Source organism: Mesoplodon mirus (genome assembly GCF_964341445.2).
Source record: "Mesoplodon mirus genome assembly, chromosome: 12".
Lineage (NCBI taxonomy): Eukaryota > Metazoa > Chordata > Mammalia > Artiodactyla > Ziphiidae > Mesoplodon > Mesoplodon mirus.
The window spans coordinates 77,110,729-77,130,487 of NC_138988.1; the positions used below are offsets into that span (position 1 = coordinate 77,110,729).

The 19,759-nt window shown below is 45.0% G+C and overlaps 1 protein-coding gene across 2 annotated transcripts in view; it reads left to right on the plus strand.

Annotated features, from left to right (window-relative positions):
* Window positions 1-19,759, plus strand: part of RUNX2 (RUNX family transcription factor 2) — a 359,184-nt gene that overhangs the window by 273,590 nt on the left and 65,835 nt on the right. The gene's annotated exons all lie outside the window — the stretch shown is intronic.

A 19,759-nucleotide genomic window follows, 5' to 3' on the forward strand; every position in this document is an offset into this window, starting at 1 on the left:
GAACTTCCTCATTCTTTTTCACAGCTGCATATAAGGAAGAACTTTCTAACAATTAGGGCTTGTTTGAAAATAGAACGCTGTCACTGGGAGCACTCAGGCAAAGAACAGACAGGGATGATGGAGCTGAGATTATGTGTCAGCAAGGTAGTCAGGCTAGAATACTTCTACTGTTCCTCCAACTGAGATTTCCTGATCCTGTGTTAAGTTGTCCAAAGATTAAAGAGCAGTTTAAAAAACTCCAGAAACAACATTGTTGTTTTCTGTCTCTGACTGGGCTCTGACTTGGGGCTCAGCCAGCCCTGGGTGGTTCAGACTCCAGAGGGCTGGCTTGCAGGGCTGACCTGGGCCATGTCAAAATGCAGGGGCTTCTGAGTCAAGGTCCTGGCTCATCATCTAGCCCCACTGGGAGCTAACCTGGCCCGTCATTATTACCTAGAGGGAAGAAGGATTACATTCCAGTAGATTCCAAGCCACTCTTTGGCAAGCATAGTCTCGCCAAGAAGTGTCCTCCAGGGTGATACCTATCAGGGTCCTTGGCCTTCCCCAGTCAATAGAAACTGATAAGAGGCCAGGCAAGAAATTCAGTCAAGGCTTTATTGGGGCCCCTGCTGCAGCAGTGGGGGAGCAAAAACAAGTAACAGTTTTCCCTGCTCGCTCCCCAGCAGGGGTGGTGAGCTAGCTTCTTACATGGGGTGAGGGTAGTGGCGTGTTCAGGGGTAAGGCTGGAAGGGTGACATAGGTGGTTTGCCAGCCTCTTTGCTGTTGTTGTATGCGGGGGGCATGCACAGTACCCTGCTTTTGCTCCTGACACCCTGCTTTTGCTCTCAGCTCTTCAGAAGTGGTAGTTGGTTTTTGTTTGTTCGTTTTTGTGTCTTGTTGTCCATACTTTGCCCCAACTGTGCATGCATGCAGTTATTTTTAGTCCCTTATAGTTTCTTTGTATTTTGTTGCTTGAGGAGACGTTTGTCCAGGTGCAGGCGCCACAGCAAAGGGTCCCAGCTCCCAGCCTGTCTCAATAGGACTTTGGGTTTGTTCCCCACTTCTCAGCCTGCAACTCACCATCTCAGGTGGAACTTAGCTGGTGGCCAGCATGACTGGGGTCCCAACAGGTAGCAAAAGCTCCAGGGCTTTCCTTCCACCTGCTCTTTCCTGAGCGGTCAGTTTGAAAGGAAGCAAGAGATAAGCTCAACTTCCCTCTGCCAGCAACTCCCACAACTGGAGAGTAAGGGTCTCTTGACTTGTGATTGCAGAAGATGACAGGGGAATGTGGCCCATTGCCCAGGTGATGGAAAGGTCCCACAAGTCCCAATAGAGTCTGAAATGTCCCCTCTAGAAATGAATCCTTTTGAGTCTTTTTGCTCCACAGATCTGTAAAAAGGCAGGTCCCACTGAGAGAAACAACACAAACATTTTTCAGGCACTAATTCCTCCGTGGGTGGGAGTAGCTGAGAACATTGCTCGCCACAGGGCGCTCAGAACAGCTAGCAGGAGGGAGTACAGGTGGGAGAGGGGAGAAGGTTCTAGAGAGGTGGGAGGGCTGCTGACGGCTGGCCCCGGACTGGGGCCATATGGGTCCAGATCTGAAAAGGAATCGATCTGGTCTACTTGCTAGGATTCTTAGCAAAGAATTAACTGCAGCAACAGTTAACCTTGCCTAACTCAAGGTTACAAATATTGTCCCCCATATTTTCTTCAAAAGTTTTATAGTTGTAGGCTTTAGGGCTAGGATCCATTTTGAGTTAGTTTTTGTATGGAGTGTGAAGTATGGCTCAAGATTCATTTTTTGGGCATATGAATATCTATGTATTCCAGCAACATTTATTGAAGAGAATTTCCTTTCTCTCTGAAATGCCTTTGTGCCTATGTCAGAAGTCAGTTGGCCATATACCTGTGGGTCTACTTCTTTTAATACTCTTGACCCCAACTCTGTCATAGTCCCTGCTCAGGGCTAGCACAGATAGGTGTTTAATAACTGCTGGGGGGGGGCTATAACTTGATTGCAGGTGTTTTCAGGGCTTTCTCATTAGATCCAGGTGAACGTTGCTGGGCCTGGGGAGAGTAGTGCAGTAAGGAATTCAGGTGGTATGACAACCGTGTATTATTGGTGCTGGTTCTTGCTCACACTGTCCCTAAGAGATGGTACTAAATAAGTCAGGGTCAGCCTGAATTCCTGAAAGATGCTAAGGATTAGGGTTGGGGTTTGCCTTCTCACCAAGCCAGCAGATTTCAGAGACCATGCCCGCAGCTTGTGAAACTGAGGGCCAAATAGCCCAAAATAACCTTCAGCAAAGGTGATCCTTGATTCCTGGTAACTGTCTAGAGCAGTGGTGTCCAATAGAAAGGTAAAGCAAGCCACAGATGTAACTGAACATTTTCTAGTGGATGTCTTTTAAAAAGGATCACGGAAAACCAATTTTATAACATAATTTAACTCAACAGAGATGAAGCATCATCCAACATACAATCAATAGGAAATCATCAACGAGATGTTTTATATCGCTTTGAACTAAGTCTTCAGAATCCGCTGCGAACTTTACAATTATAGCACAATTCAATTCAAACTATGCACATTTCAAAGCTCAGTGGCCACATGCATCCAGGGGCTACCATGTTGGACAGCATGCCTTGTGAACGTGCCTTACCTTTCTGGCTTTAATGCTCTCCCTTTCTTCAAATCTTTGGTCCGTAGAAAAAGCTCTTCCCTCTGGAGTCTAGCTTCCATTTCCCATCCCAATATCTCCTATTGCCGAAAGACAAGATCAGAAGAGGGGGGGGGGAGAAGAATATCTTGAGGATGGAAAATAGAGAAAGAAAACCTAAATCCAGGTCAAACAAAAGCTCATGAATCAGGTTTTATTTACACCTGATGACTTGGTGAAGAAGAGTTGGTGAGGAAGTCTCCATGGTGTGCAGGCTCACGAGAACCAATCTATTACTTTTCAGGAATTTTGCAAGCCAGTTGTTAAACACAGCCATTAATGAAAATTAAGCTATATAAACTTTCCATTGAATATATTAAAAACATAAGGAGGGGCTTCCCTGGTGGCACAGTGGTTGAGAGTCCACCTGCCGATGCAGGGGACATGGGTTCGTGCCCTGGTCCGGGAAGATCCCACATGCCGTGGAGCGGTTAGGCCCGTGAGACATGGCTGCTGAGCCTGCGTGTCTGGAGCCTGTGCTCCGCAACGGGAGAGGCCACAGCAGTGAGAGGCCTGTGTACCGCCAAAAACAAAAAAAAACAACCCCCCCCCAAAAAAACACAAGTAATAAATATACAACACTCACCACTTCCTAATTACATGACTCTATTTTGCTATCATCTCTTATGACTATGACATCTGAGTGGCAGAAACACTATATGATGCTGTGCTCCTCTTTCCAACTCTGAGTCATAACTTGAAATCCATAGGAGTATTTACACCACAGAAAATGGCAAATGTTACAAGTCAGGGCTCTACCCCCAAATTTGCCAGTTGTTAGAACTTTACCATCACGCCCCTGGGAAGGCTCTAGAAGATGTCAACTCAACGAGATGAAGGATGCTTGGCACATTATACATGTTCAGTAAGCTACATGTGGAGTAACTCTATTGATAATGATTGGAAATCTGAATAACTTCCAAGAGGGAGAGGATGTTTGGTTTGAAACAGCCTGTATCATTTCTGTAAGTTTTTTCCACACACGCCTACTGTTGGCTTTTCCAAGTGTCTAAGAGTGAGGTTGACCTAGAAGTTACAGCTGACTCTCAGTGGAGCCTTGGTAATAAAGTTATTCTCTAAGTACCCTCATTCCCATCACTCTAAAGGACTAAGACAGAGAAAGAAGGCTTGAAAGCCTACCTACTAGATATTCATAGCAATTTTCTCCAAGAGGTGAGAGTTTTTCTTTTGTTTACCTGCATTTTCTAATTTTTCGACAATAATATTCTCAGTTTTAACTAAGTTAATTTTAAAAACAACACATAAGAAGGTTTAAACATCTTCAAAGGCCTATTTAGGTGTTAAGAGTGGGAAGAGAAGTATTAAACATGAGAGAGTTTCAGCTGAACTGGATGAGTCTCCCTGGCTGGCCAGTATTTGAGATAAATCCATTAAAAGGAGTCCAGGGACTCCCCTGATGGCTCAGTGGTTGACTCCATGCTCCCAATGCAGGGGGCCCAGGTTCAATCCCTGGTCGGGGAACTGGATCCCATATGTGTGCCACAACTAAGAGTTCTCATGCCACAACTAAGGAGCCTGCAAGCTGCAAGTAAGGACCCTGCCTGCCACAACTAAGACCCCACACAACTAACTAACTAACTAAAAAAAAATATATATATATAAAAAGAAATTCTTAAAAAAATAAAAAAGGAGGCAAAACAGGAAGACTGTAGACAGGTGTCTGTGAGCTCTGGAGTGTTTCCGTTGAAGTACCCTTTCTCCCACACGAGAGTCCCCATTCATCTGCACAGATGACATATGGGATGTCGATAATGAATATGGATTTGATGTGACTTCATCTCTCTGCCAAACCAACTCACAGAACTAATTCCACTTTCGACTATGTTAAATGAGGTTTTAAAAAGTGTATCAGAGGATAACTTTTGAAGTCTCTCAGCTAGATCAAGAGGTGCATTTGGGAGAAAACTTTGGGGACAACTCTTTCCCCCTATACCCATGGTTGGAGCCATATGCCGATGTCTTTGATTTATAAGGGTGAGAGGCTAGAGGGATCTGTCTGGAGAGGGCTTTGACTTTTAAGGGATTCAACTAGTTGAAACCTTATGTGCAGTTGGAAATAAAGCTCTTTTATATCATAAAAGCTTGAAGGTGGGATGGCACCCTGGACGTCAATACTCTAAACCTAGATTGGGTTCTGAGTCCCCTCTTTATGTCTCTGTCCAGTTTCCTTCTTTGCCTGACACACCTCCCACGACAGTGCAGTCCATTTTGGGTGTCATCCATAGAAAGCTCGGCTCACATTGATTCTATAATGTACACCATTGTTCCTAGGTCTACAAGATGGGGGCAGGGACATACATGGATGCAAGCTAGTGAGATCTGTATAAGAAAAACTATTTCTGTAGTAACTTAATGCAACCTGACCAGCACTCACTAAGCCATCCTTTATGTGCAAGGCAGTGATTTAGGCACTCTGGGAGATATAGAAGTAAATAAATTAGGGGCTCCACCCACAAGGAGTTCACAAGCCGCAGTCTAATGTGTGCATACAACCAACTCAAATACAAGGCACAAGATGAACTGATGAAGGAAATGGAACCGATATTTGTTGAGTACCTTTGATGTGCTATCCTTGTCATGGGTCTCATGTAATCCTTGTGGCTTGTGCATTAAACTCCCTGAACCTTATTTGTGAAATTTGATGTTGGATGAGATGCCCTCCAAAGTCTTTTCCAGCCCTCACATCCCATGATTCATCCCTCCTTTCCCGGTGGCCCCAGGCTTCCCTCTCCTGGGTTGGGCTGGCTAGGGGAATGGAGAGGCAAGAGATATATTGTTGTTCTTTTTCCCCCTCCCTGTGGGATGTACTGTTGACTTCAAACCAGTTTGAACAAAGCACTCAGGAATAAACCACAGAGAACCATCTAGAATTGGCAGAAGATAACCCTATGACCCCAGAGGCCTTTTCCGACTCTAATTTTTATGATTCACTAATTTGCTGCACCACACTCTGTCCGGGAACTCAGAGTTCAAAAAAAAAGCTGCAATGTAAATTGCTGGAGGTAATGAGAAGGCTGCCGGCACCGTGGGACCAGAAGCATGGTTTTCAGTGAAATTAAATACAGAGAGATATTTAAAGAAGCCAGAGACTTTTTTTTTTTTCCCGAGAGACTCCCATTTTAAGGCGGGTAGGGCACATTTCAGGTTTTCTTTTTTCAGTGGTGTGACTAGGTTTTTGCTATGTTATGACTCCAGTAGAGCTCCTTATCTGTGTTATAACCTCCCAAAAAGCTATCGGATGCAGACATGGTTGTTCAGCAATAAGTTCTGCTGTAATTAAAAGAAATCATGTTTGAAGTGGGAGATGCTGTAGGAAGACTGATGTTCTATAAATACGTTTGTCTTCTTTGAGGGAATTGCTGAGGGCAAGGAGCAGTAACTTGGTGTTTGATGAGTTTCATGACTTTTTAGTGCTTTCTACATTTCCCCAACTTTGGGGAATCTTTATGCCTCTTTGAAACTTTGCATTGAGATTATGTGATGGAGATAAGAGACAAGCAGGATAATTGTTCCAGAATTACAGTGTGGCCAGAAGACCAGAAAGCTAATAGCCTTTGGTGCCTATAGGAGTTCAGTGAGGGGTGGTTTAGTTGGGGGATGGAAGGAGAGGGCTGGCCAGCCAAGTGCATATATGTGTGGAAGTTTACTGAGTAGTCAGTACAACGGAATCACATCTTTCCTGGGTCCATGTTCTGAAGTCAGCCATAAGGTGTATACCATGCATGCTTAATAATGTTGGTTTAAATCCCATAGAAAGGCACACAGTGGAGAGTGTCAGGCATCCCGGTGATTTTTCCTCTATGTTGGATTATGCTGCTGTTTTGGGGCTGGGCACCAGATGAAGAAGTGCACCTGTGTTCAGGGACCATGTTCTATAACTAAATATGTCTTTACATGTTGGGTTTGTACTCAGAGCACGCACTCAGCAGAATCACCTGAGGTTGGATGTCCCAGAAGGAAGAGTACATTCATATCCTTCATCTTATATACTCTTTGCAGAAAATGACTATAGAGAAAAACACCAGGCTTAATTACTAACACAATTTAAATAGTTATTTTCTGCTATTATGATCTTTCTCTCATTTTCTTTTTGCCCCAAATACGGAAAGCTGAAACGGCAAGATATAATAAATGGGTACGTGATGCAAACAAACTGCATAAAGATTGATGTGTATTATCTCCCTTGCTTTTCACAAGAACCCTGCATAGCAAGTGGGGTTATCCCCATTTTGCAGATGTGAGAACTGAGGAAGTTTACATGACTAGCCTAAGCTCAGCTAATGAGTAGTGGTGGAATTTGAGCTAAGGTTCCAAAGCCTGTGTTCCTTTTTCTATGCCCTAGAGACTGGATGTATCTTTTAAAAGGAGGATAAGAACATAGAAAGCACACGAAGGAAGGAAGGGATGGAGAAAGACTTGCAAATAAGAAACAAACCTTTACAGAGTGTCTTTTATGTACCATTTCTTGTACCAGGCATTTTCACATCTCTTTGTATTCCAGACTGTGTTAGTTTCCTATGGCTGCTGTAAAGAATTATCACAAACATAGTGGCTTAAACAACAGAAATGTATTCTGTCACAGTTCTGGAGACCAGGAGTCTGTAATCAATATTGCCGGGCTGAAATTAAGGTGTGAGCAGGGCCATACTCTCTCTGGAGGCTTGAGGAGAGAACCTGTTTCTTGCCTCTTCAGCTGCTGGCAGCTGCCAACATTCCTTGGCTTTAACCACATCCCTCCAAACTCTGCTCTGTGGTCACATTGCCTTCTCCTCTTCATGTGTCAAATCTCTCTCAACCTCTCTCTTTATAAGGACACTTGTGATTAGATTTAGGACCTTCTTGGGTAACTCAGGATGATTTCTTCATCTCAAGAATCTTTAACATTTGCAAAGGCAATTTTGCCACATAAGGTAACATTCCCAGGTCCTGGGAGCTAGGACATAGATATCTCTAGGAGGACCGTTATCCGGCTGACCGCACAGCCTAGCCATAAATGTTAGGAATGGCCTAGGCGAACAGCTTAGCCATTTATATATTTTGTTGTCGTAGTTTATTTTTCTAACTGCAGAGCCCCTTAATCATTCATTCTATGCCTTACCTCTGAGGTCCCCTTGGGCTGAGGAGGGAGAGGAGTCATCCACTAGCTGAGTTTGCTTCACACTGATGTTGGTGCAAGAATTTTTAAAACTCTGTTTGTTACATGTTGTTGACCCCTGGTCCATATGTGAGCCTTAATTTTTGCCTTTGGCGTGAGGTTAACTTTCAGTTAACTTAACATATGGTTGCCCTGGGTCATTGCTTTTTGCAGAAGGCTACAGCCTGTCTGGTGCCCACATCTTCTGAGAGCAACCAGTTCACATGGCAGCAAGAGAGACTGGGCGAGCTGTGCAGGGCGGCTGATCACGGAGGCAAGGGACAGGTTTGATGAATGCTTCTCCGTGCGATGGGGGATGGAGTTAGAGGAGGTCTGAGACGCCCTCAGAGACTGAAGCTGCAGAACAGAAAGTGACTCTAGCATGTTCTATGACCTCTGAGTGGAGAACCACAGTTTAGAGGGGGTGAGGAGGTGTGCTCACAGGGAAAGGCTGATGGTTCCTCAGAATTTGAAGGTGTCAGTAGGACACTGGCCCCATGATGAGGCCAGTGCACAGTTCACAAGGGCCAGCCAGCCCTTCGAGTGTATAGGAGGTGCTCCTTTGCACAGAGGGGACAAGTGCTGGCTCTGACCCAGAGATGTGCAAACCCAAATCCCAGTGATCTCTCCCAAGGGCTTGAAGTTCTCTTCTGATTTGAAACTTAGACACTTGGATGTCCCTCCATCACTTTAAATTCACGCTTATCCCACTCTCCTCCCAAACCAGTCGTCTCTGCTGACATGTCCATTTTGGGCATTTGTACAAGCATTCTCTTAGCCACTCAGGACTGAAGTCTTAGTGTCAATATTGACTCTAAATTTTCTTAGCTTTCTGCCTCCCTCAGTCCCCTTTGAGAAGAAGCACATAGCCTAGTCGTAGGGCCGTAGGATCTGTAGTAAACAGAGAAACCAAGAGCACAAATTGTGTTCCAATCAGGCTCTTCCACTTATTTGCTGTGTGACTTACTCTCTACCATTCTGTCTCTGAAAAATCAGAATAACACAATAAACCCTACCCAGCAGGTTATTGTGAGGATTATATAAAATAATAATAATAGTTATTATTGTTTTTGTTATTCTTTCTCACATAGCTTCCACTTCAATTCAGGTCTTAATCACCCCAAATCAGGACTATAATAAGTTCTTCTAAATCAGTACTTTTCAACCTTTTTAACGATGACCCAGGGTGAAAAATTGATTTTAGATCGTGACATTACAAACACCTCCACAAAATGGAAGTACAAGTTTTATGAAATACTGATATTTTCTATCCTTTTCTCATTTATCGCATAAAAATTTTGTTTCTGGGGTTTCCCTGGTGGCGCAGTGGTTGAGAGTCCGCCTGCCAATGCAGGGGACACGGGTTCGTGCCCTGGTCCAGGAAGATCCCACATGCCGCAGAGCAGCTGGGCCCGTGAGCCATGGTCGCTGAGCCTGCGCGTCCGGAGCCTGTGCTCTGCAACGGGAGAGGCCACAACAGTGAGAGGCCAGTGTACCGCAAAAAAAAAAAAAAAAAAATTGTTTCAATCTATTACAAAAAGGGGCTGGGTCACGTAGAAGATTGAAGTCATTGTGAGGACTATGGATTTTATTTAATTAGTTCTTCAGAAAAGAACTCTATGGATTTTTTTTTAAACCACATTGTTAGATAAGTTTTCTTTTACACTCAAACTTCTTTAGGCCCTGGTAGCTCACTGTGTTGTCCTAGTTGTGAGTCCACATCATTATCATCGGTGATAAAAATCCCAAGTCCTACTTTGAGAAGAAAACACCCCCAGGATCCCATCCTCACTCCCTTGGAGCAGGGTGGTGGCCCCAGGCCTCAGCTGACCTGATCTCTAGATAACCTTTTAAGTTGTGAAGAGCTTTAGTCTATCTGTTCATTCTCAGCTAAACATAACTCACTGGTCAAGAACCATCACATTTCAGAATGCAGCCTGGGGATCTCACCTCAATGCAGGGGTGAATCTCAAGGTCTGAGCAGTGTGACCTGACCTTTAGAGGGGGATGCACTTAGCGCACCGGGTAACATGGCGCCTGTGGATTACTTGGGGTTTATCAATCGACCTCATGCATGTCCTTCAAGGACCTCATCATGGACAGCTCATTTTCCCACTTCACAGGGTTCAACCCAAGAGGCCTTGCAATGCTCACCGCCCTTGTTCTCCTGTTTAAGGAATACGTCTTCCTCTAGACGCCTGTCTGGAGTTCAGGGCATCGTGTTCCTCCCAAATACTAACAAGACCTTACAAATAGCGAGTCTTCAGTGAGGAAGGCTAAACATCCGTTAGCAGGGCAGAGATTAACATGCATATGCTCTCAGTCCTCCAGACCCATGGAGTTAGGTACTAATGTTGACCTCCTTTTATAAAAGAGGAAGTCAGGGCATAGAAAAGAAAAGTTAAATACCTTTGTTTTTTTGTCTTTTTTAGTATGTTCCAGTATTATTATTATTTTTTTTTTTGCGGTACGCAGGCTTCTCACTGTTGTGGCCTCTCCCATTGCGGAGCACAGGCTCCAGATGCACAGGCTCAGCAGCCATGGCTCATGGGCCCAGCCGCTCCGTGGCACATGGGATCCTCCCGGACTGGGGCACGAACCCGTGTCCCCTGCATCGGCAGGAGGACTCTCAACCACTGCTCCACCAGGGAAGCCCGAGGATAGATTTTTAATAACAACAAAAAAAGGCTATTGGCAAATTTGAGCCTCATGTATATCAGTAGTGTGTTTTTATTAAATTTATTAACTTTTATAAATGCAGCAATTTATTCGGTAAAACCTGATCATGTCTAAAATTTCCCAATGTTCACATTTTATAAAATCTTATTTTCTAAAGAGCACAACATAATATTCCCAGAATCTCTTCCTTGAAAGTAATCATGGTTAAATACCTTTGCTAAAAGGAGAGGTAGAGTCTAATTCAAATTCAGAACATTGTCTCGCAGCTTAACTCCAGGGCCACATGCCGTGTGGTATATTTGAACTGGTGATGAGAAAGGGAAGCAGGGTTGAATGAAGTTATGAAGGAACCTCATTTCTTGCTCAGTGCTGCTACCTTTGCTCTCCCTTTCTGCTTTCTTTCTCTTTCCTTGATGGCCTGTTTTATGTTCCAGCTCATTTTTTTCTATGTCTCTCCTCCTTTCTTTTATTTTCTCCCTCTCCCTCCCTCAACAAAAGAAAACCCAATATCGGGAAAGAATCTGATCAACATACAAGTATACGTAAGTGGTCATAAGGTCTTAACTCTCCTGCAGGCTAGTCTATGGTCGGTGCACATCCGTTCATCAAATATTTAGAGAGCACCCCCTTACAGGCAGTCCTCGGGGCTGTGTGACTTTATTGAACCACCAAATTGCCATTATTCCTGGGACCTTCCTGGACTTCATGTACATAAGGGACGAGAGAGATGAAGTGAGTGCCCAGGATCTCATAACTTGCTAATGGCAGAGCCGGGAGACAGAAGTCCCTGATTCCTAGTGGTGGTGTTCTCTCCACTATAGCATACGGCCTCTCCGATTTGCTTTTTCATATTCATCATGGTGAACCTCTACGTGGTCTTGAATCAGAAGTGGAGAGTTCATGGGATGAAAGAGGCAAACAACTGGTGTGTTTAAATTCCCATCATAGAGGAAATGTCCTTTTCCAGTTATTTATAAGGTTACCCTTAAAAATACATTAACAGGGATTAATGATCATACCCTATTATCACTGTAGGGACCCAGGTCAGGAAAGTTTTGGTAAACATTTGGAAAGGGCAACATACTCCCCTATCAGCAAAGGGATTGCGCTGAGAATTCCCGGGCACAGAGAGGGCCCAGAGAACCCGGTGGGAGAGGAAGGTCTTAGAACACAAGGTGGAGTAAGGCCCACTTGACAGCTGCCCACACCACATCAGTACTAACTGGCTTTTTCATTAATTGGGTCATCTTGAGAATCTTCCAGTAGCTAGTTCATCCCCAAGATCGCAGGTCAGAATGCTGCAGGGCTGAGCTAACTGACCCCTCAGATGCACATCCCTGCCCGGCCCCCAATTACCCAAGTGCTTTGAACTCTCCAGGCAAAATTCACTTTGCTTCTGGGCTGAAGCACACTGGGCACATTCTTGAACAGAGTTCAATCTAACAGGATTTCCCTAAAACAAGCAACTCCCTGGATGTCCTGGGAAGCACTGTGACTACTGCGGGGATTAACATAGCCAGAGCAATGTGGCTGTGGTCCAGAAAGAAAATGTATGTGCTTTTAAAAAAAACTGGCTCAGAGTCTTGGGAACCCCATAATCAGAAGCATACTCATTCTGACAGTTTCAAAAGACCCAACACCCACCTCAATGCGACCTGGCGAGGGTTCAGAGAAATCCACCCCCTCTTTTGTCTTTTGGATGGAATGCAAGAGCCATATAAGACTTCCTGCCTAGAAGGCAGAGAGAGGGCAGGCCTTTGCCACCCTGTCTCAGTGAAGTGGGGGACGGTTGGAGGTGGCTTGTTTGGGGGCTGTGGTCTCATCTACGGCACGAGGCATTCCGTGTTAATTCTGCATGGTGCCCAAGCCACTGCAAATCTGCCATCTCATCTTTATCTAGGGCTTTTGCTGGTTTATGTCTTGTTTTGTTTGTCTCCTGAGGAAGAGGTACTCACAGTTTGAGGTGTGGGTGGCTCCTGTCAGGACCGGACATGCAGAGATGGATCAGGAATCGAGACTAGGGGTCTGCAGGCCAAGAATGATGAACTTGATGTCTTCAGAGGTCAGGCCTGAGGCCCAACTAGTAGATTTGTCATGGCAGGACAGGGCAAACCAGTCTTGGAGGTCAAGGCAAGCAAGGTCAGGAACCCCGAAGGGTGGGTACCTCAGAACAATAGCGCTGGCTGGTAGAAAAGTCATCCTGGGTCTAAAGTAGGCGCTGAGTCATCTCTGGCTTCCTGATTATTTCTAGTAGGCTGGGCACAAGTCTGGGCCCCACGGGAGTCTACCTTCTATCTTTAACAAGCTAGAGACCAAAGTTTAAAGTCTGGGAAAAGGGAGAGTCTTACAGCTACTAACAGACATCTCCCTGGGGTCTAACTTATCCTCTGCAGAGAGAGGGCATTGTCTGTGGGTGTTGGGTTTGCAGGCCACTTTGGCAAAGGAAAACGCAGGAGCCATCTGCCTGTAGTCCATTGTGATCCATATTTTCTACAACTGGAAGTGCCAGTGGAAGATTTTAAAATATTGAATCCACACGGAACAAGCTTCATGGGGGGACTCTGCAAAATGAATGCTTCAGACCTTTCCTTAGACATCTTGATTTTCTAGAATTGGCTGAATTTTAGGATGAAACTAGTTTTGCAGGTCTGGTCACAGTTTTGCAGGTCTGGTCACCTCTGCACACCCTGGTCCTGGTCTATGCCCAGGGATGGAGTTTCAGCGTTAGTCTGCATTCCTCCTTGTAAGTCTTATTTCTGCCGTTCAGCTCTAATGGTGATCAAGGGTGGAGGTGTTACCATATTTAAAGCAGGATTTCTAGACCAGTGCTTTGCAGACAACTCCTAGGGAATCCATCAGTGGTTGCTTCCCACTCCAAACCAATCATCCGTGCACCCATGCAATCATTCATTCAAAAAGCAAAGACTCATTAAAGGACTTCAGTGTGTCAGAGCCTACCAGGTGCTGAGGAAAGACACAGAGCTGATTGAGAAGGAAGAGATGGAGGCATGATCCTAAGGGACTTGAAGAGTTGGGGGGGGTCAGTATCTGGCTTAGGGAAGGAGAAAGAGGGAAGATAAGCTCTTCTGAACATGTAAGAAAAGGCAAGCCTTGAAGGTTTAGTTGATTAGCCTGATGCATGATCAGAGCACACAGGGCAGTGAAAGGAGGGGCTGGAATGTTCAATCCCAGAAGAGACTGGGCTCTGAACTTTGAGAAGAATATGGTTTCCTCCCTGGGGGTGCATGTCGCTGCCCTTTCTATCTGAATGACCTTAGCGATGGGCATTGCTGTGAGGTTGAACTTGAAGAGTCCAGCTTTCTGTTTATGAGCAGCCCTTAGAATGAGCACACACGTGATCACGCTTGACTACTTGACTGGACATTTCTTGAGGTCAGTTGCATTGTTGTCCATCACAACTCTCCAGGGCCTAGCAGGTCATATGCTGGTGATTATACGAAAGCTGTGAACTTCAGGTAAGACAGTGTGGAAGCCCATTACTTACCATGAGTAGAAACCCATTGCCATCCCTTGAGAAACTCCTCTAGTACATGTCTGCTCTCATTGGGTTAGATGGGAGACTTGAGTCAACTCTGCACACCCCCACCCAAAAAGGCTGGGTGCAGGGTTATCATTCAGTTTTCCTCTTCTGCAGCACTCTGTGTGTTGTTATCTACAGTCATTTTACAAAATGATACTAGTCCAGGGAGCTTAGAAATCTTGGAAGGAAGTCAGCTTTGGCAAATTCTATTCCTCAGGGTTGAAAGCAAATGTATCAACCTGGGTCTCTCAAGAAAAAACAAAACTCATGCAGAGTAATATCATAGAAGAAATTTAATATGGGAAATTAGTTACAAAGATTTTTAGAAGAATTGCAAGAGCAAGCTTGGAAGGTAAGGCAACCCCAATATTAGCAAGCACAGCTTACTCTTCCTTCCTAGGGCTGGAGGAGTAGAGGCATTGCCTGAGCTCAAGAGCCTGGGCCATCTCTTGGAATCTGGTTCCATGGGAAGTTCAACAGTTGTGCTGAATGGGGAAGACTCAGCCCGAAGTACAGGATGGGGTGAACGTGAACACCTGGCTTCTCTTTCCAGTCCACCCTCCAATCCCTTGCCTGTGCTTCCCTTTGGCCAAACCAAGCAGGTAGCAGTGGGCGAGGTAGCCTTGGTAGTTTCCTGGGTTCTCCCCCTTTGAATACAGAGAACAAGGAAATGGTGGGGACTGGATCTGAGGGCAAATAGGCAAGTGACCAGCATTCATCCATAGATGCCCCGGTGCTCCTTATGGTGTGGATTTGAGGCAATGTGGCTGCACTCATCTTAGAGAAATGGTGGCCCCTTGGGAGGATTGTACTGAACCTTTTCTCTTTCTTCCCGATTTGGCCTTTCTTGGAAAATATGTAAACTGCTTAGTGAGTCCACTGCACCCCAAATTAGCTTCACTCTTGACACTGGAAATGTACATGGGTGGAGTATCTTTTAGGCAGCACCTTATTAAATAAACACTTGACCTGTAAGAGTACAGGCTGGGGTCACTGTGATGGGAGAGAGTATGAGGGAGAAGAGAGGAGTGGGAATGTGCTTTGGGGTTAGAATGCCGATTCACAGGTCTTCTGACTCTGGTTCACAGGGGAGGAGGCCAAGCAGCCTACCTGCAAGAGAGAAATGGAGGAAACTGGGAAGTCCATCCAGCCTGTGTACCACATCGTACATGCCTTATAGGCTTCCTGGGGATGAGATTCCTGGTGGGGGCCCCACTTTGTCTGGAGGTTCTATGATCGCATAATTAGTCAAATGCTCTGTGTCAGTTAGGGTTTGATCAAGGAAGCCAAACCACTATGAGCGATATGGTCAATAAGAGATTTTCTGTAAGGATTATAGCTCACCCATCTGCAACTGGTGAAGAAATCTACGGAAGGCTGTTGCCTCTGTCTGATGGTGGCCTGAAGTCACTGCAGGTCAGTGTTGACAGTTGGGAAGAAAAGCTTGGATTTGAAGTGGGGGAGAGCCAAGGACAAAGTGGAATGCACCTTCAAGAAGCCCATGAAGACATCCTGGAACCTGTGTGCATCACTCGTCACCTCTAACCTCAACCATATGGATGCCCTGCAGAAGCAGGTGCCCGTCTCTCCATGGAACTGCATGCATGCCTGGCCCAGGACTCAGAGAAGCTGAAGGAGGCGATCTTGTAGGATCTCCTCCCACAGAGTGGGCTAGTGGACCAGTGGCAACAGGTGCAGGCCACCAGGGTGCTTGGTGCTCCACACCACCTTCCCCGTGTGATGGAGGCTGCTTGCCTTCCACCCCCCAAATCCCACTCCAAGTTCTTTGGTGGCCAACCCTAATCTGGAGCCATAGAGGGAAGGGAATTCTGGGAATCCCAGTTACAGTTTAGCTGAGTTGACACTAGACAAAGCCAGCACGTGTTGCAAGAAGACTCTGAAAACTAATGGTTGGCGGAGAGGTCCCCATTTGGGTGCAGAAATGAGCTTTCCTCACTCCGAGAGAGAGGAACTGTGTCTGTCTTTGGGGACCAGCAGCTGTAAGCTGGTGGCCTCCTCCCTGGGTGGCTCCTACCACAGAGGTGTCACTGCTCTCTCAGGCCTGGGGAAGGTGGAGCCCTCTTTGGGCCACCTTACCTCTCTCTCCAAGACAGAAATAATCACACCTCCCCTCCCAGGGTGTTGGGAGGATTCATTAGTTAATGCTGGCGAAAGGGCTTTAAAGGTGAAGGGTGTGTTGGAAATGCTGTCATGATTGCACCCAGATGCCTGAATCCAGATTTACAGGCACTCTGCTAACGGTAGAATTTGTCAGAGTTGGTGGTGACCCTTTCTCCCCACGACATTTCTGAATATTTTGGTTGTCAATTGTAAACAAGTCCATCCCAAAACAAAAATCAGACTTTCTGTTGGTGCTTTTTAAATGGTCCTTATTCCATTGAGCATTTACGGCTCCCTTCTTTCTCCCTCATTTTTCTTCTGTTAGGGGTGGCCAGATGAGCCTGGCTGCATTTCTGCCTCCACCTGGAGAGAGCCAGCCTGGTGATAAGACTTGAACACACCCTTTTCAAGCAGGCTATCTTCATACCCGGTGGCTAGGATGTCAAAACTTTCAGTCAACTTTGTCAGGATGGCAAACGTATTAGTCAAACGTTTGGATTCTTTTTTTTTTAATGGTGAGAAATCATTGGTCTTTTCTACTGAACGTTTGACATCGTGTAGGCAGTGCGGCTGCGCTGTTTGCACTTCTGTCCTTTCGACCTTCATCCCTTTCTTTCTTGTCCTAGTTGCTCCTACATTATCATCTTAAAGTCTGTAACAAGGACAGCAGATTGTGGTAATATTCATAGCCTCTCTTCCCATCCATCTCTCGGAGGAAGGCTTTTAATTTTCTGGGATCTTTGATATTGGACAGGATAAGATGGGTTAAGGCTAAGACGGCCAGGGTGACCTAGTTGATCATAGAGAGCTGAGCCCCAGAGGGGAGCAGGAAGGGAGAAGTGAAAGCAGGTGTGAAATAGGCATTTGGGAGAGTTTGAGGGCCATAGAGAGAGAGGGAGTAAGTGGCTTTTTGTGTGTGTGTGTGTGGGGGGGGAAGCAATGACAGGTATGAGAGAGAATAAGCATGAAAGACATCTAAAGAGCCTTGTATTTGTTTGCCACGGTTGCCATAACAAAATGCCACGGACTGGGTGGTTTAAGCAACCAAAATTTACTTTCTCATAATTCTGGAGGCTGGACATCCAAGATCAAGGTGTTGGCAGGGTTGGTTTCTCTTGAGGCCTCTCTCCTTGGCTTGCACGTGGCTGTCTCCTTGCTGTGTCCTCACATGGCCTTTTCTTTGTGTGCATGCATCCCTGGCGTCTCTTCCTCTTCTTATGAGGACACCAGTCATATCGGATTAGAGCCCACCCTTATTACCTCATTTAACCTTAATTACCTCTTTAAAGGCCCCATCCCCAAATACAGTCACATTGGGGGTTAGGGCTTCAACATATGATTTTTAGGGGGAACACAATTTAGTCCATACAAGGGTTTTAAAGTTGTTTTATTATATTAAACATGTGTCTCCCCCCACCATCCCCAATTTAGTTTTACTAAAAAGAAGCAAAAGTGATTTAAATTGCTTTCAAGTATATTTGTTTTCTATTGAATTGCTTTTAATATAGCCCTGTACCAAGCCGGGGTCACAGGCGCCCTGAGTTTATAGGGGTGGTATGTAGCTTTAGGCTACTCTCTGTTACCCAGTTTTCAAACGATCAGAATATAATAAAACAAACTTGATAAGAAAATCAGAAGGAACATAATTGAATCTCTCATTTGTAATTTGAAAGGCCTCATAGGAGTGAATTCACCCCCAAATATGAAAATTACATCTGAAAAATATCTGGATATAGTTATGTTGTTGAAAAAAACTAAGCCATAGAACACTTTTGGTTTTTGTAGGTATAAATAAGTATGGATAAGCACATGAGGTCTATATAGTTATAACGCAGGTTTTCTTTTGCTATTAAGAAAAGGAATTATAGCCTCAAACTTTACGAGTTTCATTTTTGATAATCATCTAAATGAAACCTGTCATTTAGTGACTGCCATTTGGAAGTATCAATAACTGTTTGAAAATAAGCAAACCACAATCTGGCTGGAAAAGAAAAAAAAAGCCTGTCCTCCAGTACCGTGTTGGGCTTCTCTGATTACTGCTGAGAGCTGCTGCAGAGTCACAGAAGGGCCCCTTTTTCAGTGCTTGGTATGGTGACTGTGAAATCTGGAGCGAATTTTGCCCAGGCTGCAGACACAGGTTGCATGTCAAACACACGCTGCTTGTCAAGGTGCTGGTCTCAAGGATCGGTGGCCTCATGTCTTCAATGAGATGTGTGTTGAGAGCACAGAGAAATGCACAAGTCATTTTCCACGGGGAGTGAGAGCCTGTCTGTAGTCACCGGACACATCTGAGCTACTGCATCGCCTTGAGGCGGTTAATTGCAGGGTCTAACCTTAGATCATATCGCTGAGGAATGTCTCAGAGCAAATGTTAGTGGTGGGACTGGGCGACGGGTTGGGGGGGGGGCGTGGAGAGGTAGGGTGCGGTCAGGATAAGAGAGGGGGAGAGAGGGAGGGAGACAAAGGGAGAGAAGCGAGAGTCCAGTGCCGGGTGTGCACGGGAGAAGATATGGATCTCTTATTTATTCAGGGGCAATTTCTAGGCCGATCAAATCAACACTGTCCTAAGGCTAATCTGGTGCCTACTTATGCAGTCGGATGGTAGTGAGACGTGGGTCCAATTTTATGAAGACCGTAAAAGTTTGTCTACGTTTCCCTGGTATAGGCCTAGGTTTTTGGTTTTTTTTTCAGTCATTATTATTTATATTCCCTTTATATATGGAACACGACTGTTCTTTATGGTTCAAATGATTTAAATCTGGGCCTTTAGAGCCATGCGTGATTTATTTGCTCAAGGAAATCATGTTTTCTTTGGAGCTTTTCAATGGAGGCATAATTACAGTGTTGCAAATACAGTGCTCTATTTAAGGGTCTGTCAGCATTTCCATAATAAACCTCTATTTTCAGGAGTCCAGAATATTGCCAGAGAGAGACAGACACACACATGGAGGGATAGAGAGAGAAAGAAATCCTTCTAAAATATAAGCTTGGTGGGGTCCATCTGGGGACTTTATTTCATCCAAATCTGTACAGGTATCTGCAAGCACACATTCTTCTTTGTTTGTGTGGTGGTGCCATTATGGGCCAGGCATCTCTGGACCCTGCCCAGTGGGGCTTCAGCTTTAAAGCAGTATCTTCCCAGGAAGCAGCAGCGTGCTGGGTGGCTGGCCGGCTCCCTTTCCAGACCCCAGCCGACCGCCAAGTTGCATCTCGGCTTTAAGAAAAGAAAAACATTTTTTGCCCTTACTTCTGGTTTGTTTGTGTGTCTGTTTGTTTGTTTCGGTGAACTCAGGCGTAGGCTAACTTGAATTCTGAATAAAAATATTAATAATGTTAATGATATGAATAATAATAATGAACATATAATATTATTGAATATTAATACTATCATTGAATAGCAATATTATTATTGAATAATATTATTGAATGATTAGCTTGAATAATAATATTGATGATGATATTCTTATTAATACTAGCAATATTAAGTACAATTTATGTGCCTGGCACTTTGCAAATATTATTTAATTTTTCTACCTTATACCAATCCTGCAAGTGAGCGATTAT